Source organism: Peromyscus maniculatus, chromosome 20 (assembly GCF_049852395.1).
Source record: "Peromyscus maniculatus bairdii isolate BWxNUB_F1_BW_parent chromosome 20, HU_Pman_BW_mat_3.1, whole genome shotgun sequence".
NCBI lineage: Eukaryota > Metazoa > Chordata > Mammalia > Rodentia > Cricetidae > Peromyscus > Peromyscus maniculatus.
In genome coordinates, this window is record NC_134871.1 from 49,272,521 (window position 1) to 49,295,268 (window position 22,748).

At 48.3% G+C, this 22,748-nt stretch overlaps 2 long non-coding RNA genes across 2 annotated transcripts; one reads left to right on the plus strand and one right to left on the minus strand.

Annotated features, from left to right (window-relative positions):
* Positions 1-15,357: 15,357 nt before the first annotated feature.
* LOC143269786 (uncharacterized) lies at positions 15,358-20,713 on the minus strand. The gene is made up of 3 exons (XR_013046503.1): positions 19,615-20,713; positions 19,233-19,351; positions 15,358-17,106 (listed from the first exon to the last, which is right to left on the minus strand). It is a non-coding gene; the product is annotated as an uncharacterized LOC143269786 (long non-coding RNA).
* LOC121824522 (uncharacterized) lies at positions 19,902-21,016 on the plus strand. Its single transcript, XR_006066450.2, has 2 exons — positions 19,902-20,043; positions 20,596-21,016. It is a non-coding gene; the product is annotated as an uncharacterized LOC121824522 (long non-coding RNA).
* The last annotated feature ends 1,732 nt before the right edge of the window (positions 21,017-22,748 follow it).

A 22,748-nucleotide genomic window follows, 5' to 3' on the forward strand; every position in this document is an offset into this window, starting at 1 on the left:
ACCACGCGTACACATAAACTATTCAAAAAAAAAAAATCTTAAGGCTGAAGATAGTGACTCACATCTTTAACCTATGTGTTCGAGGCTAGCCTGGTCTACACAGGACAGCCAGGGCTATGTAGAGAGAGACCCTGTCTCAAAAAATCAAATAAAAATGAAATTTTAAAGTGGTGTGGGGCCGTGTTATGCAATAGATAGGAAACAGGCAGAGTAAACCGGTCATTTGCTTCCCCTTCCCACAAAGGAGACCAGGCCGGGCGGGGACCTTGGCGCGGCAGGAGGGGGCGGACAGCAAAGGTTTCCCACCCCGGAGCGCGTAGTCCAGGCTAGGCAGTAAGAGTTCATCTCAGGGGGAGACGCTTTATTTTGCTGGCAGCAGAGCCCGCCACAGACTCGACTCCAGTGGTCTCCTCCACCTCCTCGGTTTTCTGCACTTTTGTCGCAGCTAAGTGTGGAACGAACGAACGGACTCCTAATCCCCGACGCAGCCCCCAAGCCTTTCTCTACAATGGCGATCAGATCGGAGTCGCCCCACACCGCCCGCTTCCTCCTCATTCCTGCCGCTCTGACCTCCAGGAGGTGACTCAGGGCCGCCCCTCAGCATCACCACCCCCACAACCCGGATTCTTAACAACCTCCTCTGGCTGCGCCCCCCTCCCCCAGCCCTGTGACCCAGTGCTAAGAAACATCCCGTAGTTCCCTATTCTTAAAATAAACTCTAAACACCTATGTTCGGCGGAGAAAAAAAAAAAGAGAGAGAGAATGCTATGTTGACACCTGAGTTTTTAACCAAGCGCAAAGAAAGACAGAAGGCAGAGGACGCAAGTACCCGTCCCGAGAGAAAATTAGCATCGTCAAGAACTGTATATCCCGAGGAAATGTCTGCTAAGAACAAAGATACAATAAAGACATTTGCGAAGACAGACACTAGGAATTTGACCATCCCTGAGGGGAATTCCAAACGAGGAACTGGGGGTAGAGGGTGGGGAGGAGGGGAAGAGACCAGCACACAGAGAGGTCTGATTCATTGAGGAAGAGACAATGAAAAACACTGATGGCACAAAAGCAGAAGCCGCGTTTTCCAGAGAAAAACAGACGGAAAAATCAACAGGCGCCTCGAGTAACTAGGGCGACCGGAGTTGACGTGTGCTAAGATTCTTACACATCCCGGAGCGAAATAAAGAAGGGATAAGTTGAGAACACAAGTTGCCAAGGTTAGGGTAAACACCAGACGGATGCAAACTCTGAGGACCGTGCTGTGCACAAGAGTAGTGGAAGAAAACCGAGGAAAGCAACCAAGCAAGAAGAGAGAAAGATGATCAGATGAGAGAGGTTCCGATGTCCTGTGACTCAGTAAACTTAGTGGACTAACATTGTGGTCAACTTTTTAAAACGCCAGGCTGCATGAAATCCCAGCAGACTCAAGTTACACGAAATAACTCCAAGGGGTGTTTGTGAGGCAAGGACAGTAGACGGAGAGGGCAGACAGACAGCAGGCAAACCCTGAGGGGGAAAGGCTGGCGCAGCTATTTAAATATGAGGGAAAAAACGCATCACAAAGACAGAGGAAGCCCCTTCACATTGAAGGTCCACGGCGCCGGAGAATGGCTTCTAATTGGCATGCAAAACACCACAGCTGGAAGTGGAAAAAAAGGGGGGGGGGGGCTGGAGAGATGGCTCAGTGGTTAAGAGCATTGACTGGACTGCTCTTCTAGAGGACCTGGGTTCAAGTCCCAGCACCCACATGACAGCTCACAACTGTCTGTAACTCAAGATCTGACATCCTCACACAGATATACATGCAGCAAAACACCAATGCAAATGAAATCAAAATAAATTAATTACAAAACAGAAAGTGAAAAAAACAAAAACAGAAGACAGGCACTTCCACCAACACAAAGGAATCCACAGATCAGACTAGGGAGGGCAACCTCCCCTCAGAGGACCAGCAGAAAAATAGTAAGGTATCGAGATTTGAACATGATTCCTACACCTGACTAATGGACTATTCTAGGACACAGTGTCAACACCAAGCTGCAGATTCTTTTTCATACAAAAGGAACATTTACCAAAACAGTTCACCTGGAGAAATTTTCAATACATAAAGTATATGATAAGGTGAAGATTAAAAAAAGCAAAATGCGGCTGGTGAGATCACTCAGTGGGTAGAGACGCCTGCCCCCCAAGACAGTGACCTGAGTCCCGTCTCTGGAACCCAGGTGGAGGAGGAAGGAGAGACCTGGCTTCACAAAGCTGTCCTCTGACCTCCATACACGTGTGCTGTGGTACACACACGGACACATATGCAATACACAGGGCACACATACAATATTAAGTTAAATTTGCAGGGCGGTGGTGGCGCACACCTTTAATCCCAGCACTCAGGAGGCAGAGGCAGGTGGATCTCTGTGAGTTCGAAGCCAGCCTGGGCTACAGAGTGAGTTCCAGGAAAGGCGCAAAACTACACAGAGAAACCCTGTCTCGAAAAACCAAAAAAAAGTTAAATTCAAAACCTTCATAAGCCGGGCGGTGGTGGCGCACGCCTTTAATCCCAGCACTTGGGAGGCAGAGCCAGGTGGATCTCTGTGAGTTCGAGGCCAGCCTGGTCTCCAAAGCGAGTTCCAGGAAAGGCGCAAAGCTACACAGAGAAACCTTGTCTCGAAAAACAAAACAAAACAAAACAACAACAAAAAAAACCTTCATAAAAGATAACATCAAAAGCCTCCAAGTATCTTGAAATTAACAAACATGTCTCTAAATAACTAATGGATCAAAAAAATCATAATGGAAATTATAAAATATTTTAACTGATTGAGAATGAAAAGGTTACATATTTTTAAATCCTGAGAAACCAGGTATTCAATGGTGCTCAAGTGCCTGTGACCCCAGCACTGAGGAGGCGGAGGCAGAAGGATCAAGAGTTCTAGGGCCGGAGCCGGAGGGAAGGCTCATCAATTAAGAGCGCTGTGTGCTCTTCCAGAGCAGAAGACTGGGGTTCAGTTCCCACCAACTACAAGACAGATCCCAACTGTCAGTGACTTCGGGCCAGGGCCTCTGAGGGCACCAAGTGTTTCTGTGGTACACAGACATACAGGCAGGCAAAACTCGGGGTTTCTCTTCGTAGCCCTGGCCATCCTAGCACTCACTCTATAGACCAGGCTGGCCTCGAACTCAGAGATCTGCCTGAGTCTGCCTCCCCGAGTGCTGGGATTTTTTTCTTTTAGAAAAGACTAACAGTATTGATAACTCTCTGGTAAAAAATTAATCAAGAGAAAAGTGAGAAGACGCGATTAGCTAACACCAGGGGTGAGAAGTGAAGAGATACAGGGAGACTGTGAATAATTTCATTACAGTCTCTTGGAAATCTTAACTACAAGGGCAAGTTCTTAGATAGTCACTGGCCTCCAGTGTCTGGATTACTGGCATGCACCACCAAACCCAGCTTAGGTTTTTAAACCAAAGTAAATTAGGACTGCAGGGAAATGGCTTATCCCCATGAAGATATCTAAAACAAAACAAAACTAAATTAAACTAAACAAAAAACTACAGCAAATTTCCTCTTTAATGATGAATGCTGAAGGCATCTGTCTGTCTGCTGGAGATGGACGGCCGGGTGAGTTCAGCGCGACTCCCATATCCATTGCACACTGCACCAGATGGGAAGAGCAAACAGAAAAACCCGAGTCCCGGTCAAGAAAACTGAGTCTCTGGCTGCCAGGGAGGCTTACAATTCCAGTCGGGCGGGTTCAAACCCTTTGGCTAAAGGACCACCCCTGGGCGGGCGGGCTCACCCCAGACCACGCTAAAGAGACCCACCCTGAGGGCAGTAACTCACAGACTGCAACCCCCGTAAGGGGCTTGAGTCAGCCTGAATTTCCGATTTGAAGAACTGTTTTTTTTAAAGCTATCCTTTTGAAGTTCGCTTTCCTTAAACCCTCAGGCTTTTTTTTTTTTTTTTTTTTTCCAGCGTGTTGGGCTTCCTTACAGTTTCTTCCCAAACTTTTCCTCCCCTCCTTGTGCCTGTCTGTCTGCCGCGTGTCTGACCTCCATGCGGGCTTAAATGGCATGGCCGTCTCCTTTCTCACTTCCATCCTCTTCCTCCCGACAGCTGCTGAGGTTAACAGCTTGTGGACAGTTTTTCTAAAACTCTAATAAAACTGACCTTGAGCTTTCATTTGAGCCTAAATGAAATTAAATTCTTTTATTAATGAAACTAAGGACCCCAAGAAGGAACCCCATTTTCCTCTGTATCAGTAATAGTCTGAGTTGGTGACCACTAGCCACAGTGATTATGGCACACTTGAGAAGTAAACAGAAATACAGATCTTACAGACAGTACCCAAGCTGGTCATGCACACATTTAATTCAGAAGACAGGCAATCAGATCTCTGGGAGTTCTGGGTGAGCCAGGTAGGTGTACACAGTGAGACCCTGTCTCAAACAGACAAAATCAGTCACAGAAACAACCAAAAAACCAATCCCCCAATTCCTAGTGTAACATAGCAGTAATTTTATAGCTAGGTAATGGTGGCTCAGGCCTGTAATCTACTTGTTAGGCAGAAGCAGCAGGATCATTGTGAGTTTGAGGCCAGCCTAGGCTACAAAGTGAGACCCTCTCTCAAAGAACAACACCCCCCCCTTGCTTAGTTTAATAATATTCTGGAATTATAGCACTTTGCTAGATTAGGCTAAATAAAATATAAAAATCAATTTCACTTGTTAAAAAAACTTTAACACTTTTAAAAAAGTATAATGATCAGAAAATTTCAAATTATGAGGCTGGAGAGATGGCTCAGCAGTTAAGAGCAATGGCTGCTCTTGCAGAGGACCCAGGTTCAATTTTGTTTGTTTATTTTTCCAGACAGGGTTTCTCTGTGTAGCTCTGGCTGTCCTGGAACTCACTCTGTAGACAGGGCTGGCCTTGAACTCGCAGAGATCTTCCTGCCTCTGCCTCCCAAGCACTGGGATCAAAGGTGTGCCTCACTACCACTTGGTCACACTAGATGTTTATCTGAAAATGCTGTCCTAGACAGCAGGGCAACAAAATGAAAGGAGCTGGAGGGACTCGGGCTGGCTCAGCAGGGTAGAGAGCTTGCCACCAAGCCTGAAGACCAAAGTCTGGTCCCCAGGCCCCACCGCCATGGTGGAGGGAGACAAGCAACTCTGGTAAGTTGTCCTCCGGCCTCCTTGTGTGCACCATGGCACATGCACACCCAAACACAAGTCACTTCTAGAAGACACCAGAACAGAAAGCAAACGGGACAGTGTTTGAGTGACAGGAAAAGGGACAAATGGGGACATGGGACAAAACTGTAAGTCCCCTTGCCCCAAGCTGTACAAAGAGAGAGGGAAGAAAAGGAAGAGGAGCTGCAGAGAGAAGGTGCATCTGTAGATTCTATGTGTGTGTGTGGTGAGAGAGAGAGAGAGAGAGAGAGAGAGAGAGAGAGGGGGAGGGAGGGAGGGAGGGAGGGAGGGAGGGAGGGAAGGAGGACAGGTTGTTAGTGGAGAAAAGATAATGTTTCTGACAAATGGTGCTAGAATGATTGGTTATCCACGTGGGAATCCGTTCCCTTAGGTCTCCTGCCTCACAAAATGGACTCCAAATGGCTTAAAAACCTAAAGGTGGTGGCGCACACCTTTAATCCCAGTACTCAGGAGGCAGAGGCAGGCAGATCTCTGAGTTTGAGTCCAGCCTGGTCTACAGAGTGAGTTCCAGGACAGGCACCAAAACTACACAGAGAAACCCTGTCTCGGAAAAAGCAAAAACCAAACCTAATGTAAGTGGTAAGTTCTGATATTAAAAACATAATTATGGGGACAGAGGGATGGCTCAGTGGTTAGAGCACTTGTTGCTCTTGCAGAGGACCTGGGTTCAGTTCTAGCACCATGTGGAGATCCACACTGGTCTCTATATAACTCCAGTTCCAGAGGAACAAATGAAAAGAAAATCACTGTTTCTAAGTGGGTCAATGTGACAAATGTACTCAGTGACAAGTTGTATCTAACTCCAACTGCTCTGATGGTCAGTGGAATTAAAGAGAAAGCCCACCGTTGCCAGCTCCTGCCTCAAAGGAAGAACACAGTGGATTTTTTTTTTTTTTTTGAAATACAAAATGGTTCTTGATATTTCAGGAAAATTGAATTCGCATATCCACCACGAAAAAGAAAAATATGGCTGGGTAGTGGTGGCACATACTTTTAATTCCAGCACTCCTGAGGCCTCAGAGGCACATGGATCTCTGTGAGATCAAGGCCAGTCTGATCTATAGAGAGTTATAGGACATCCAGGGCTACACAGAGAAACTCTGTCTCAAAAAACAAAAACAAAAACAAAACAAAACAAAAAAAAAGAAAAGAAAAGGAAAAATACGGTAGATGCTAGTGGTGAATGCCTTTAATCTCAGCAGAGACAGGCAAATCTCTGAGTTTGGCCAGCCTGGTCTACACAGTTCCAGGACAGCCAGGGCTACACAGAGAAACCCTGTCTCAAACAAAAAAAAAAAAAAAAAAAAAAAAGGAAGGAAGGAAGGGAGAGAGAGAAGGAAAGAAAGAAAAGGAAGATACTATGGTAGAGTTGAAACTAGAAAGAAAATTATCTTTTTTTTAATTGTAACCGTTTCTAAGTTCACAATTCAGTGGCATGAATTACATTCAAGATATTAATTACACTCATGATATTAATTACATTTGTGGTATTCATTGATTACATTTGCAGTATTCATTCAATAACTATATTTATGATATTCATTAATTACATTATTGTATTGATTTGTTACATTCATGATATTATGTCCTAATACTACTGTCCATTTGTAGGGCTTTTCCATCGCATAAATCATAGCTCTATATTCCTTTCTTCTACATCTTGAGATAATGTCTAATCTTTCTGTCTCTATGAATTTGTATATCTATATATTTCATGTAATACAATTCTATTGTATTTGTCCTTTTTTTTTTTTTTTTTTTGGTTTTTCGAGACAGGGTTTCTCTGTGTAGCTTTGCGCCTTTCCTGGAACTCACTTGGTAGCCCAGGCTGGCCTCGAACTCACAGAGATCCTCCTGGCTCTGCCTCCCGAGTGCTGGGGTTAAAGGCGTGCGCCACCACCACCCGGCATATTTGTCCTTTTTTAAATGCAAAAACATTTTATGTACAACTGCAGGAAAAATAATACACAGATAGCTTGAACATAAAAACAGGTTTTAATTCAAAAGTCCAGAGTTATTTGAAACTGGAAAATATTTTCTCTGTAGAAAATAGTAAAAATGATAACATTTCCCAAAAGCCTTTTTAAGCCAAATGATAGCTGAATTATACATATAAATATTGATTAGATTCTGGGATACAGAAGAAACTTATCTTCATCTGTTCAGAGAGCTATGTTTTACTTAAGTTGTGTAAGTGAGATTCCTATTCATCTTCCCCTTCACTGTTTGATTTATGGCAGACATTTTTCTATAGGTTAATCTATAATCTAAAAAGATTTTAGCCTTCCCTCCTGAAAGTATGGCCAGCATATTCTTTTATCAGCTTGATATGGTACAAATTCTTATCCTAATAGTGAAATGTTTCACTAAAGCTTGCCCAGTGATTGAGTAAAACCAAAACTTATTATAAACCACAGTCACCCTAGGGTCCCCCCTGCTATGTAGCCTCCCTGGTTCTGTGGGTTGCAGTCGGATTGTTCTTTGCTTTATATCTAGAATCCACTTATGAGTGAGTACATACCATGTTTGTCCTTCTGGCTTTGGGCTACCTCACTCAGGATGATATTTTCTAGTTCCATCCATTTGCCTGCAAACCTCATGATGTCATTGTTTTTCTCTGCTGAGTAGTACTCCATTGTGTATATGTACCACATTTTCTTAATCCATTCTTCAGTTGACGGGCATCTAGGTTGTTTATCCTTTTTTTTTTTTTTTAATGTTCTTTGGTGTTTTGCCTGTATTTATATCTGTGTGAAGGTGTCAGAAGCCCTGGAACTGGAATTACAAACAAGTGCGAGCTGCCATGTGGAAGCTGAGAATTGAACCTGGGTCCTCTGGGAGAGCACACAGTGCTCTTAACCACTGAGCCATCTCACCAGCCTCAAGAAAATGATCTCTATATCCTTTTTATGACTCATGTGTCTTTTTGCCTGCATTCCATCCTTCCTCATCACCTAGTATTACCCTCTCCAGTTCCCCTTTCTAAATGTTATACTATAGCTACACTTAACAGCTGTCTACAATTATATATGCATACATTATACGCTAAGATCCGCATCTGAGGGAGAACATTTTTTCTTTCTTTCTGAGTTTGGGGCACTTTGCTTAATGTTACACTTTCCAGGTCCATCCATTTTCCCTTCAAATGTCATGATTTCATTTTCCTTTGGCGCTAAATTCCATTCCATTTTGTTTTTGTACCACGTTTTCATTATCCATTCATCTGTTGATAGACATCTAGGCTGGCATCATTTGTTTGCTGTTGTGAATAGAGCAGCATAAGTATGAATGTGCACCATGTGGTGGTGGTGCTCGCCTTTAATCCCAGCACTCAGGAGGCAGAGGCAGGGGGATCTCTGAGTTTGAGGCCAGCCTGGTTTACAGAGTGAGTTCAGGACAGCCAGAGCTACACAGAGAAACCCTGTCTCAAAAAGCCTAGATAGATAGATAGATAGATAGATAGATAGATAGATAGATGATAGATAGATAGATAATATGGATATAAATAAACATGGCTGCTAACAACCATCTGTAACTCCAGTTCTAGAGCATCCGATGCCTGTTGCTTCCTTGGGCAACAGGCACAGTGCACAGACATAGACGCAGGCAAACACACATACAAAATAAAAATAAATACATCTAACTAATAAAGTATGGGGGCTGGAGAGATGGCTCAGTGGTTAAGAGCACTGGCTGATCTTCCAGAGGTCACGAGTTCAATTCCCAGCAACCACATGGTGGCTCACAACCATCTCTAGGGATCTGATGCCCTCTTCTGGCATGGAGGTGTACATGCAGATAGAGCACTCATGCATAAAATAAATCAATCTTAAATGGAGATGGCTCAGGCTTTAAAGTGCTTGCTACACAACTATGAAGACCTAAGACCTAAGTTCAAATCCCAGCACCCACAAAAAAGCCAGATGTGTCAGCAGACACCTGTAATCCTAGCACTGAGGAGACAGAGACAAAGGGAACCATGGAGCTTGCTGGTCAGTTAGTCTGGCCAAATCAGTGAGCTCCAGGTTCAGTGAGAGACTCTATATCCAAAAATACGGGGCCGGTAAGATGACTCAGGAGGCAAAGTGTATATTATACCAAGCCTATAAATCTGAGTTTGATCCTCAGAACCCACATTGTGGAGGGAGAATGCCAACTCCCAAAAGTTGTCCTCCAAATTCCATACCTATGCTTTGGCACATGCATGCCCACATATATACATACACACAAAATAAATAAATGTAAAGGCGCAAAGCTACACAGAAAAACCCTGTCTCGAAAAAACCAAAAAATAAATAAATAAATAAATAAATAAATAAATGTAAGCTTTTTTTTTTTTTTTTTTTAAAAAAAAAAGACTTTTATTTATTATATATACAGTGTTCTGCCTGCATGTGTCCCTGCATGCCAGAAGAGGGCACCAGATTTCATTACAGATGGTGGTTGCTGGGAATTGAACTCAGGACCTCTGGAAGAGCAGCCAGTGCTCTCAACCCCTAAGCCATCTGTCCAGCCCTAATAAGTAAATGTAAACTTTTTAAGGTGATTGACAGAAGAAGACACTGGAAATTGATCTCTGGTCTCCACATGCATGCACATACACAGACAGATGAGACACACAGAGACACACACAGGCACACATGCACAGAGGCACATGAACGTGTACACACACACACAGCAAACAAAAAGAACCCCACAATGAGCTCTAACCTCACCCCTACGTGATTCACGTAAATTGAGGCCTGTGCCCGGGCACTTCCTGCAAGCATTGGCACACCTGTGGGGCAGTGTGAGCTAACTGTGCTGGCTGAAGCAAAAGCCGAGAGACTGTGGCACTCGAGAGATCCTAGCACTCCCGAATACATGCGAGCCTGCCATGGGTCTCCCTGGGACATTCCTTAGAATGCCTTCCAAATTCACAACAGAAAACACGTGTTTCAAACTATGCACAGCAGCGATATTTACAAGACCCCATACTGGAAACAGCCCTTAGATCCAGGAGTCCAGGCCAGTGAAGTTGAAGATTCACACACTGGAGCATGATACAGCCTTGAACCTGAATGAACTAGAGGGGAACACAGGAAGCTGAGCAAATCCTTCAGAATCATGTCAAATGAAGGGGCTAAGGCAGTTATCCACCTCCAAAGCCACGCAGAGGGCTGCTCACAGATGGAGCGCTCACTTTCCCCACACAAAGCCATCTGTGGAGACTGGGTATGTCTGCTAAACCCCGGCATCTCTGTACCCAGAGGGTAAGAGGCAGAATGAAAAGGACAAGGCTGTTCTCAGCTAGGGGGTTCCAGGCCAGCCTGGGATACATAAGACCTATCACAAAATCAAAGATGCACCACCAGACCCCCAAACGCAGAGCTGAAGCAGAGATGGCAAAACCAACCAGCAGTGAGAGGAAACTGTCAAGGTGAGAACGGCGACCTCCTCCTAGGCAGAGAGGGTGCAAATGGTGAGTGCAGCAGACGCACAAGCACGGCGAGGTAGTTGACATCACAAGATAGTCGACCGTGTGGGCGGGAGAACAACCGTGTTTGCGTCACACATCATAATGCAAACATTGAATAAAAAATAAGCCGGGCGGTAGTGGCGCACGCCTTTAATCCCAGCACTCAGGAGGCAGAGGAAGGCAGATCTCTGTGAGTTCAGGGCTAGCCTGGTCTACAAAGAGTTCCAGGACAAAAAGAAAAAGAAAAGAAGTAAGAGAGGAAAAAAGAAAGAAAGAAAGAAAAAAGAGTTCCAGGACAGCTAGGGCTACACAGAGAAAAAAAAATTGTCTTAGGGAAAAAAAAAAAAAAAAAAGGTTTTAAAGGGGGAGCTAGGGACCAGACTCCCATGACTTTTGGGCTGTGTTTAAGGATTTTTTTTTTTTTTTTTTTTTTTTTTGGTTTTTCGAGACTTATATTGATTCTAAAAGTAGGAGAATAGAAAGGGAAGCAGTCTCCAGGCAATGGAAATCATTGCTTTCTTGTTAGTTTGTTTTTTATTTTTTCTGTTTTTTTGAGACAGGGTTTCTCTGTGTAGTTTTGGTGCCTGTCCTGGATCTCGCTCTGTAGACCAGGCTGGCCTCAAACTCAGAGATGCACCTGGCTCTGCCTCCTGAGTGCTGGGATTAAAGGTGTGTGCCACCACTGCCCGGCTTTTGTTCTTTTTTCTTTTCTTTTTTTTGTTTTGTTTTTCAAGACAGGGTTTCACTGTGTAGCCTCGGCTGACCTGGAACTCACTCTGTAGATTAGGCTGGCCACAAACAGGTATGTGACTGCCTCTGGCTCCCAAGTGCTGGAATTAAAGGTTCAATTATAACTTAAAGAAGTTTTTTTTTAAATTTTTATCTGTATGAGTGTATGAGCCTATACATGATGTAAGTACATCTCGTGCCCGCAGTGTCTTCAGAAGTCAGAAGAGGGCATCAGAGTCCCCAGAACTGGACTTAGAGGTACTGCAAACTGTCGTGTGGGTACTGGGAACCAAACCTTGGTCCTCAGCAAGAACAACAGTGCTCTTAACCGCTGAGCCAGCTCTCCGGCCCGTGGTCATCCGTTTTCCATGGCTGGCTTTATGGCTTCCTGCAATGTCGAGACTCAATGTGCCGCCTTCAGAAGGGAAGTGTCTCTGTCAGGTACTGTGGCTGGCTCCTCAGGCAGCCTTTCCTTTGTGTCTACTGTCCCTGCTGCTTCTGATAAGTTACTTGGTGTTCCCAATAATCTTCATTCCTCCACTCCTTTGAAGGGATTCTCGTCTCTAGCGGTCAGATCACTCACAGGGTTGATTGTTTTCAAGGCTTCTATGGTGCTTTCCTGGATGCATAGCCTACTCTTTAAAAAACTGAATTATTATTATTATTATTATTATTATTATTATTATTATTATTATTATTATTTTGAGACAGGGATATTTCTCTGTGTAACAGTTCTGGCTGTCCTGAAGAACATTGACTTTTTTGTTGTTGTTGTTTGTTTTCTGTATAGCCCTGACTATCCTGGAACTCACTCTGTAGACCAGGTTGTCCTAGAACTCAGAGATCTACCCGCCACTGCCTCCCAAGTGCTGGGATTAAAGGCATGCACACTATGCCTGGAGTCCCTTGCTAGCTTTTTAGTGTTCCCTTAGCTGCTGACCCCTGAGTCTAACTGCCACTGGCTTGGAATGAGCTTTGGTGGGGCTTCAGACAGCCTGACTCTCCTTTGCAAAAGAGTTTTCCTTACATAGATAGCATAAGAACTAACCTCTTAGTGTTTTACAGATAAAAAAAAAAAAATCTCTAAGGGGTGTGTGTGTGTGTGTGTGTGTGTGTGTGTGTGTGTGTGTGTGTTGTTTATACTAGGCAGGGATGCATACGCGTATGTGAAGGTCATACAAGCTCGGCTGTAGTTCTTCAGGTTGTTGTTGTTACAGAGTCTCTCACTGGCCTGGAACTCACTAAGTAGACTAGCCTGGCTAGCCAGTGAGCCCAAGGTTCTGCCGGTCTCCAAACAAAGTGCTGAGTCCTTTGAACGGCTCCAGGAACTTGACCTAACTGGAGAGTTGAGGGAATGCAGAGAAACACATCGTGTCTTAGCTACTTTTCTATTTCTGTGATAAGACACCACCCGTGACCAAGGCGACTTAGAAAAGAAATTGTTGAATTCGATTTAGGTTTCCGTAGGGTTAGGTTAGCAAAGGTGTGGCTGTAGGCTGCTGGGACAGTAGCTGAGAACTCACATCTTGATCCACAAGGGGGAGGCAGAGAGCATGCCGAGGATGGCATGAGTTAACTGAAACCTCAAAGCCCACCCCCAGAGAGGCATCTCCTTTAACAGGGCCACACCTCCTAATCCTTTCCAAACAGTTCCACCAACTGGTGGCCAAGTAGTCAAACATTTGAGCCATGGGGGCCATTCTCATTCAAACCACCACAGTAACAAAACAAAAACATCCCCAAGAAAAGTAAAGATAACTCCCAAGAAGCCGAATGCTTTCAGTGTATCAGCATGCCCCACCTCTGCAGAGAACATTCAAATAATCTCAGTGCCAGAACACTGGATATCGTTCTGACCACAGGTGGATGATTGTCCTCGGAGGAGGGAGAGAAGGGAGGAACACCAGGACGAAAGAGAGCCATGTCCTCCATTTCTGCCTGCAGCGTGCAGTTTCCACTCAGAGATTCACACCACCGGAGCCAGCAGATTGAAGTGGCGGCCATGGAAAGGAGTAGGGTTGAGTTGGGGGAGGGGCATAAAGGGTCAGGGTAGGGTTTATTTTCCTCAATGAGCCTTGCAAAACCATATTATACCTGTGTTCGAAACTATAAATCGGGGCTGGAGAGCTGGCTCAGGGGTTAAGAGCACTGGTTGCTCTTCTAGAGGACCTGGGTTCAATTCCCAGCACTCACACGGCAACTCACAATTCCAGTCCCAGGATGTCCAACACACATGGTGTACATACACACGTGCAGGCAGAACACCCACAAAAATAAAGGTAGAAGTTATACATCTACAGTGATAACGTGAGAGTATCGACTATGCACATATAAATTCTCCTCCAAAGGAGACACCAAAAAGGATGCCCCCTAAAAATGATTTAATCTACAAGGGAAGGAAGAGAGGGGTGGAACCCTGGGTAACTAACTGCCTTTGGACAGTTGTGAGGAGAAGCCTATTTAGGACTGCTTGAGGGCAGAGGGCAGCATGGCTGTACTATGGCCCCAGCAGACCGGAGGGAGGTGAGCAGGTAGAGGAAGAGAGGGGGGTCAATCAGACGCTGGGTCTGAGGGCACCAGAGAGGATCCCTGTCCCCCTGCCTGTCTCTCCAGCCCCCAGGGCCAGCTTCCTGGTGTGTGGCCAGTGCCATTCTGCAGGCTGCACACCTAGATGGGCCTGGTCGTGGTTTCTCTCTGCTCTGATGTCAGAAAACAGAAGGGTTTCCTTCATGTTTTCATCTTGTACTGGACCCCTCCTTCCCTCCCCCATGTCACAGCCAGGTCCCCCTCTCTTCCTTCTGCCAGGACTGTCACACATTCAGCTTCTTGGGCCTCTGGCCTTACCCTTTCTGCATCTAGTAGCACCACCCTCTCAGTGTCTTGGACCACTCCCTTTTCTGTGGTGGAGCTCACATTGTACTGGACCCCAGGGATCCATGCACATTGGTTGGTGAGAGGCGCTGTCTATACCCTGTAGTGGTATAGACCTGTTCCAGCTTTGACCTTGAAGCACTGCCCCTAGTGTGGCAATAAGTAACTGCCACACCTGCCTGTAACCTGCCCCTGGGGCGTGGCCGAGAAAAGACCCCTTAAGACTCAAGATGCATACTTGCTTGCTCTCTTAGCTCCTCGTGGTCCTGGAGTCTGGATTGCAGACCAAGTCAGAGTTCTCCAGAGATCCTGTAATCGACCCCTTATGGGTTGTAAGTTACCCCTGAATTAAACCTCTTTTGATTACCAGATAAACTATGTGGAATTGCCTTGTTAATTGACACTATAATACCCCAACAGAACAGATCACTAGGAGCAGTGACTTCCACCCTAAAAACATCAACACCTTGCCATCACTGTTCCCTGGAGTATCCACTTGGATTCCCCAACCTTTTCAGACGAGTTCCCAGCCTGAAGAGAGCATCCTCCTGGTCTTGCCTTCTCTTCCTCTCTCTAACCTTTCTCAGGCACCTGGCTTGAGAAACTGATCCAGTCAGACCTGATGCCCAGGAGGTGTCACGGACATTTCCTTCTAGACCCTGTAACTGCTGCCACCATCCCCTCCACTCACAGTCGGGTCCCCAGCACTTTTCCCTCCAGTCTGAGCCACCTCCAGGCTGCCCCCAAAGGCTAGGTAGCTTCACCATATCCCGCGGACAGCCATGGGGCTTCCACCTCTGCTACACTGTCAGGTTGGGGGGGGGCCTCACCACCTCTGCTACACTGTCAGGGTCCCTGAGGCCCCTCCCACCACCTCTGCTACACTCTCAGGTTCCCTGAGGCCCCTCCCACCACCTCTGCTACACTGTCAGGGTCACGGGCCCCTCCCACCACCTCTGCTACACTCTCAGGGTCCCTGAGGCCCCTCCCACCACCTCTGCTCCACTGTCAGTTTCCCTGAGGCCCCTCCCACCACCTCTGCTACACTCTCAGGTTCCCTGAGGCCCCTCCCACCACCTCTGCTACACTGTCAGGGTCACCGGGCCCCTCTCATCCCATCCTTGGGATGAAGGCTCCACAGTCACAAGGGATTTCATCTTTGGACTAAGTGAGGCCTCCAGCATCCCTCCACCATAGCCTTGACTCGTTGTTATCTGTTTCTCTTCTCTGTCAGCCTGGGGCTTCTCTCAAGAGAACCTGTCTGTTGGTACCTCCACCCTAGTGTTCATCCTGAGGCAGTCTTCAACAAGGCGTGGGGGGAAGAGGGCAGATGGGGAGCTCCACTGTTACCAGATGCTAGCCAGTTACTAGAGAGCCAGCCAGCCTCCTGCTGGGAAACCAAAGTGAATAACATCATCAAAACACAAAGGTCCTGGGATCAAGACAGGCACCCACCCACATTGCCTCTCCGGATCCTTCCAGGGCAGCAGAACCCACTCTGACCACCATGTGGCGCTAAGCTCCCGGGTGTCTGGCAGCTCTGCGCGCTCCCCAGCTTCTCTGCTGGAGAGAGCTGAGGCCGAGGAGAAGAGCTAGAATTTGCCAGAATGCAGCAGAAACACCAAAGTCTACCGTTGGACTTAACGCTTCCCTGCAGGCTAGCCCTTCCGCAAGGGAGGGAGGCCACTGTCGGAGGAAAATGATAGAGAAAGAGACTGAGCCAGGTGACCCTCTCCACACATGCCCTCAGCATTTGCTAAATGCAGGTTTATGTAGGCATGCTCATTGTCTCGTTTCACAGATGATAGAGCCCAGACACAGAGAGGCTTCATAGCTTAGTCCATGCATGCTGAACTCCCTAGCACCCCAGAAGACACAGGATGCTAATAACTTCTTCTTGCAGGAAACCGAGGCCCAGAGACTGAGTGTCTCTTGATTAAGAGCTAGAGCCTGACTCCATGCACCACCGCCAGCCCGCAAATTCAGATGCGACACTGTGAAGTAAGGGAGTCACTGTCCCTTACCACACAGATGAGCGAATTCAGACCCAGAAAGGGGAATACTTTATCCTTGGGGGGGGGGTGCAGAGGCAAGATGAGAACTAATAGCTTCAGACCCATGTCCTTGCTCTGCCCCTTGTGATGTCTCTTTTACACACACACACACACATAGTGTGTGTGTATTAAAATTTATGTGTTTGTGTGTGTGTACCTACTTGTATGTTTACCATGCATATGCAGTACTCAAAGAGGCCAGAAGAGGGTGCTGGATATCCTGGAAATGGAATTCTAAACATCTGGGACGTCTATAAGAGCAGCAAGTGTTCTTTCAGTTGTGAGCCTAGCCTTTAATAGATGAGCCATCTCTCCCATCCCAGCCCCTTATTTATCTACTTAATGACTTGGGGTGGGCACAGCTACACACATGTGGAAGTCACACAACCCCACCTTCAAGGGGTCAGCTTCTTCCCTCTGTCTTTGGGTCTTTGGGATTGGACTCGGTCAGGCTTGGAGGTCGGTGTCTCTACCCACAGAACCATCTCCCCAGCCCTGTGATGTCTCTTCCCGTCCCTCAACTTTCTAGGGTCCTTGTGGCCCCCCCTGCCCTCTCTATAGACCTTCCCACCGCCCACGATGCCAAGTCCCCATAAGGGGCTGGAGTGTGTGTGATAGTTATTCTTGGTTGTCAACTTGACAACATCTGAAATTAATTAAAACCCAAGTGCTGTGAGGGATTTTTTTTTTTCTTAATTAAATCATGTGAAGTGGGAAGACTCACTTTCAATCTGGCTTTTGAGATGGGAAGATCCACCTTCAATCTGGGCCACAGCTTCTGCAGGCAGCCTGTGAAAAGAACACGGAAGAAGGAAGCTTTTGCTCTTTGCCTGCTTTCTCTCTCTCTCTCTCTGGCAAGTCCATTCCTTCACTGGCATAAGAGCCTACTTCTTCAGGATTCCAGCACATACTGAAGAAGACCAGTGGAGACATCCAGCCTCATGGACTGAACAACTAGATTCTTGGACTTTCTGTCAGTAGACAGCCATTGTTGGACCACAGAGCTGGACCACAGCCTGTAGCCATCCTAATAAATCCCCTTTCAGTTTACGTATAGATTCCATCTATCAGTTCTGTTCCTCTAGAGGACCCTGACTAATAAATATAGGCGTGGAATGGAAGAGATCCTTACCTCTCATTGTCCCTAGGGCAAGATGGGGCCAGAGGACAGCGGTGGGCAAGAGGACAAGGTGGGAGACATGTCCTTTCAGCATCCCATCTGAGGACCTCCAGTTTGAGGCCCAACCTTGGTGAGGGCTGGGTTGAAATTCATCAATCTGCCTTTGACAGTGCCCTCCACACCCCCATACACTGAACCCTGGCCTCTGCTCTTTCTCCCGAGGGGCATCCTGTGGCTGCTTTGCTCTCTCTTTGAGAGACCTTCCCTTCTCTAGTTCACCCTCGGCCTCTACCACGTGAGCTGCTGGACCACTGTGTCCTTATCTCTGTCCTCCACCAGGATGTCAAGGTCACCACCTTGCTCTCACATGTGCGTTCCTAGGGTCTGGCACTGAGCTAGCTCTGTGTTGTGAGATGGCAGAGCTGGAATCTAACTCTATCATTTTAAGCTGTGCTGCCTCGGGCAAATCCTTCAACCTCTCTGAGCTTTGGTTTTCTCATATGTAATGGGATTATAGTGAGAATCATCAAGGCAATGTATGCAAAAGAAACTGCAGTATGAAGTGCTTATTATTTAGCTAAGTTGATTGAGCACTCTAACGTACACCGCTTTAAAATTATTTATTCCAAAACAGGGTCTGACTATGTAGCTCTGGCTGACCTGGAACTCACTCTGTAGATTGGGCTGCCCTCAAACTCACAGAGATCCACCTGCCTCTGCCTCCCAAGTGCTGCGATTAAAGGTGTGCGCCATCACACCAGGCTTTTGAATTTTTTTGTAATTTAAAAGAAAAGAACGGTCAGCTGTCCCAGATCCCCTGACCTCCCATCTGTCCTCTGCCCTGATATGTTAAGGAGTCACCCCAAAACAACCTGACCTAGTTACACACATCACCACTTGCTCTGTGAGCCTGCTCCAAGCCTGCAATCCCAGCTCTCAGAAGGCAGAGGCAGGTGGAACTCTGTGAGTTCAAGGCCAGCCTGGTCTACAGAGTGAGTTCCAGGCCAGCCAGTTACATTGTGAGACCCTGTCTCAAAAAACAGAAAAGCCACAGTGGCTCCCTGGTACCTGGACAGTTAGGTCCCATCATCTCCTGTGTGGCTCTGGGGTCCCTCCTCTGGTTCTTCCTCATGTCATTTCCCCTGATTTTAGACTCTGCTGCTATCCCATGGGTCTGGGTATCTCTCCCAGGGCACCCGGGGCTTCCTGACCAGTACCTGTGCTCGGTTGAACAAACACACTTTTGTTGCCCAAACAAATGCCTGTGTGTTACTTTTGGTTCCTTTCTCCCGGTGCCTCTTGTCTGGACATGCCCGCCACTCTCTAGTCTAGCCCTGAATAGCTTCCCATTGCTGAGCATTGCCAGGGGGCACTGGGCCCACTTCAGGTGCCTGCTGGTGCCTCATCACAGAGGCTGGCCTGAACATCCTGTGTCCAGAGTCCAGCTCTACTACTGTTCCACGGCGTCATTCACACTCTGATCCGTTCCTAAGGATGGAACTGAATGGATGTGTAAATGGCGGCCTTCCTTGCTCAGGGCCTGCGTTCCTTTATTTCCAAGTATTACAAAGAGCCGGAGTTTCTAGGTCTACCTGAGCTGCGGGCTCTCCTCCCCTACTCACAGAGCAGGGGGAGATGCTACCACCACAGGGAATCATGGGAGCCAGAGAGGGAGGCATAAGGATTGCCTCTTCAAGGTCCCACCAAGTCTTCCCAGCTCCGGTAACTGGGCGCCTGATCCTTGATGACGCTCTTTCACCCATCTCTGGTGCTCGTTAGTTAACAATGAACTAACCCCGGCCTCCAAGGAAGTCCACTTATGCATTAACGCACTCGGCAAACATCTGCACCTCCTGCGCTGTACCAGCTCACTGAGGTGAGTTGGGAAGGAAGATGCCGAGGATGCTGAAGATTCTGGTGAGGGAGACCGAGAAGAAACAGTCTCGAGAGAAGGTCATTCGCACTGATTTCAACCCAGGGCCATTGTCCCTCTGAGTTCCCCACGCTGGCTGCAACCTTCTCCACTGAATGCCCCTTCTGCAAAGTGGGAAGGGGCGGGGCGGGCCCAGGGGTCCTTCTAGCTTTCAGCGCTGCACCTGGAGCAGCAGGGGGAGCCACTGGGAAGGACCCTCGCGCCCCAGGAGCCACTTCTGAGAAGGAAGTATTATTTAACCTACATTGTGTGGGAGGGAAAACACGGGGTCCTTGGAGACCCGCCAGCCCCTGTCTTCAGGCTGTTTGGCTTTGTTTGTTTTTTTGGCCTTTTTTTTTTTTTTTCCTCTTTCTTTGGGCTAATTGTTCTCATTAAATCTTTTTGTCCTGTTTTGTTTTTTACGGGCTGACAATGCTGCCCAGCGCTCAGCGCTGCTTCCTGTGTTTCTGCCCGGCGCAGGCCTCGTTTCCTGTTGTGAACCGTCGTCATGACAACTGGAGGCCTCGGTGGGCTCCATGGGGGGGGGTACGGGAGGGGGCAGCATGGGTGACATCACGCGGTGGGAAGGCGAGGGGCTGGGGTCGGCGAGGGCTGCTGGAGGCCGCCTGTGGGCACATTGCTGCGGGGTGACTCAGCCCGAGACGGGGAAGAATGCCTCACATTCTTTCGGGAGGTAAGCAAGGTCAGGCAGCTAGGCCGGGATCCTGTTTACCTGACCCTGGCCCCCCGGGGGACCCGGAGCCGGTGCCGGACAGCTCACTAGGACAGAACCGCCGGAGCTCAGACATTGAGCCTGGAGTGGAGGAGGGGCGGGATCCAGGCGCTGACCCAAACTCCGTGTGAATTCTGGTGAATGTCTTGAGACCCAACACCAGATCACAGCTCCTCCAGGTGGCAGCTGTCACTTTGAACAAACCACGGGGCCTCCTGATTTCTGATGGAGGGGTTCCCATCGGAATGACTCCTTATTCTCCAGTCCGCTGAGATTGGTTGGGGGCCTGGAAAGCCCAGGCCATAGATCTATACTTCTTCCTGCCCCTCACCTGCTCATCCGAGGCTGTAGGAGAACGAAAAGCTAGGGGCTCCCCATAAATCCGGTGGTGAAGCCCCAAGTATATATAGCTCAGTAAAAACGGATGGAGAAAGTTGGCTTTGAGAGACAGGTTGTGCGCGCTGAAAATCACAATCTGGAGTTTGGACTGAGCTCACCTGTCCTACCCTGCAGCACCCTCCCATTTCTGTGACTCCTCTCAGCGACAGATCTGAGAAAGTCTGGAAGAGCAAGCACATGCATCCCCACAGCCCTGGAGACCTGCAAGAAGAGCTTCGTGGTAGGGCTGGACCTGGGGAGCCTGTCCCGGTCTAGAGACAAACTGCCCACATTCACTGTTGGCTGAAGAACAGACCAGTTGCCAATGGGAGCGTCCATATGGCGGAGACCAGGACAGGGCCCCCAGCTGTCACAGATGAATGGAGACCACCTGGCTCAGTGGCCAACCTTATGAACATCACAGCCAGGCTGGCCTGGGGGCCAGTGATGCTTGCTGGTCAGTGCCTAGGGACCAGGCTGGCCTTGAAGTCAGAGTGATCCCCCTGCTTCTGCCTTCTGAGTGCTAAAATTAAAGGCATATGCCACTATGCCTGAAGCAGTTTACCTTTCAGTAAAACAGCCTCCAGAGGTGCTGTGAGAGGAAACATCTGGTACACCGTAGGCCCTCGACGGGTGTTGAAACCACACAGATGCCCACTGCCCTGGCATCACCCACCCAGCAGTGCTGGAGACCCTGACTCTGGGTGCCCATCCCAATTCACCCATCCAAACCCAGGGACAGCGCCGCCAGATGCCCCGTGGTTTTCCCATAAAGGGACCGGGTTTCCCTGGATAGGAAATATCCTGTTCTGACTGGAGGGGGGAGGAAGAGGAGCGGGAAGAACACAGCCAGCCTACATTCCTGGCATTCTTGGCAACCGTCCTGTCCAGCTGCCTGGCTGTGACTGGGGGCACTGGCCTGGTGCCAGGCTAGCCTGGCCTCACAGAGCAGAATTCCGCTCTTTGGGTGCCCCTTGGACCTGGGACTAACAGGGGATCCCTCCGCTTTTCAACCCTCTCCTCAATTCTGCTGCACACAAAGCTCAAGTCCCGTGCCAAAAGTTGGGCTATAGGGATCTGGGGATAGCCCGTGAACACAGAGGGTGTGCGCGCATGCGCGGGGGACGGGGCTTCTATTTTCAGTTCCTGCCCAACTAATGGTCCCCGAGGAGGTTCAGCAATGTGGCCAGGGCACGGTTGGAAGGGGAAAGGGACCTTTTTTGACTCTCCAGTTGCAGAACGGTGGACTTTGAGTACCCAGCATTGCACGCTCTAAGACACTCTCCCCCTAATCAAGGGCAGGAAACCAGCCCTTCCCCACACAAGGGCTGGCGTAGTGCCTCATGGTGGTGTCCCTTCTTATTTACTTATTTTGAGACAGCCTTGCCATGTAGTACAGGCTGGCCTTGAACTCTTGGTCCTCCTGTCTTCCTGAGTACCAGGATTACAGACATGTGCTACCACGCCCAGCTTTATCCACTGTTCCTGAGGGTCAGCTCTGTCCTGAAGAATTTTGATACTCATAGAGGGGGCGGCTGGGAGCAGTTGAGGGGCATTAGGCTCTGGAATCACCCCCCTGGGGGCACCTCAGGGGTCCTGGGAGGAACTGGTCTAAGATCCCACAGTTAGCCACGGTCAGCTGCCTGCAGCCCGCAGAGCTGTTGGAAGCTGCCTTTATTCTTTCCCATGTCCTCTGCAAACTGCCCCCCTCTCGGCCCCATGAGAGCTAGAGCAGTGTGGGAAGAAGCCAGGCACTTTTGCTCCCTGGGATCTGCCTCAGAGATGCATCTTGCCAAAACTGGAGGCTGTGGACAGGTGGCCCCAGACACTCTCCATTCTGAGAGCCGGGGAAGAAAGGAGCCCAAGAAGTAACTTATCTCAAACATGAGGCATCAGTGTCCAGATCCTGGCTCTCCTGCCTGGAGACCTTTGAGCCCTCTGTATTCGACGGTCCCATTTTCCACCTCAACAGCTTAGGGCTCTGGGGTGAGCCACACCAAGAGATGGACTTCTCTGTGCCCAGCCAGGAAGCCCCAGGAGATCCCAATGTCTGGACATCCCACCTCTACTTGACTGTCTGCACTTGGGGCTCTGTGGCCATCCTGCTCTGCTGTCTGTGGTCCCAAGTTTCTGCACTTAAGTCTATGGTTCTCTGGCTGTCCGTCTACCGATGCACACCCTTGAGAATATTCAGAAGAGGGAGCCCCATTTTTGTCACCTGTTCTGACCTCAAGCCAGTAGCCAGCCAGGGTGGCAGATCTGCTCTCAGTAACCCCACTGTCTCCATT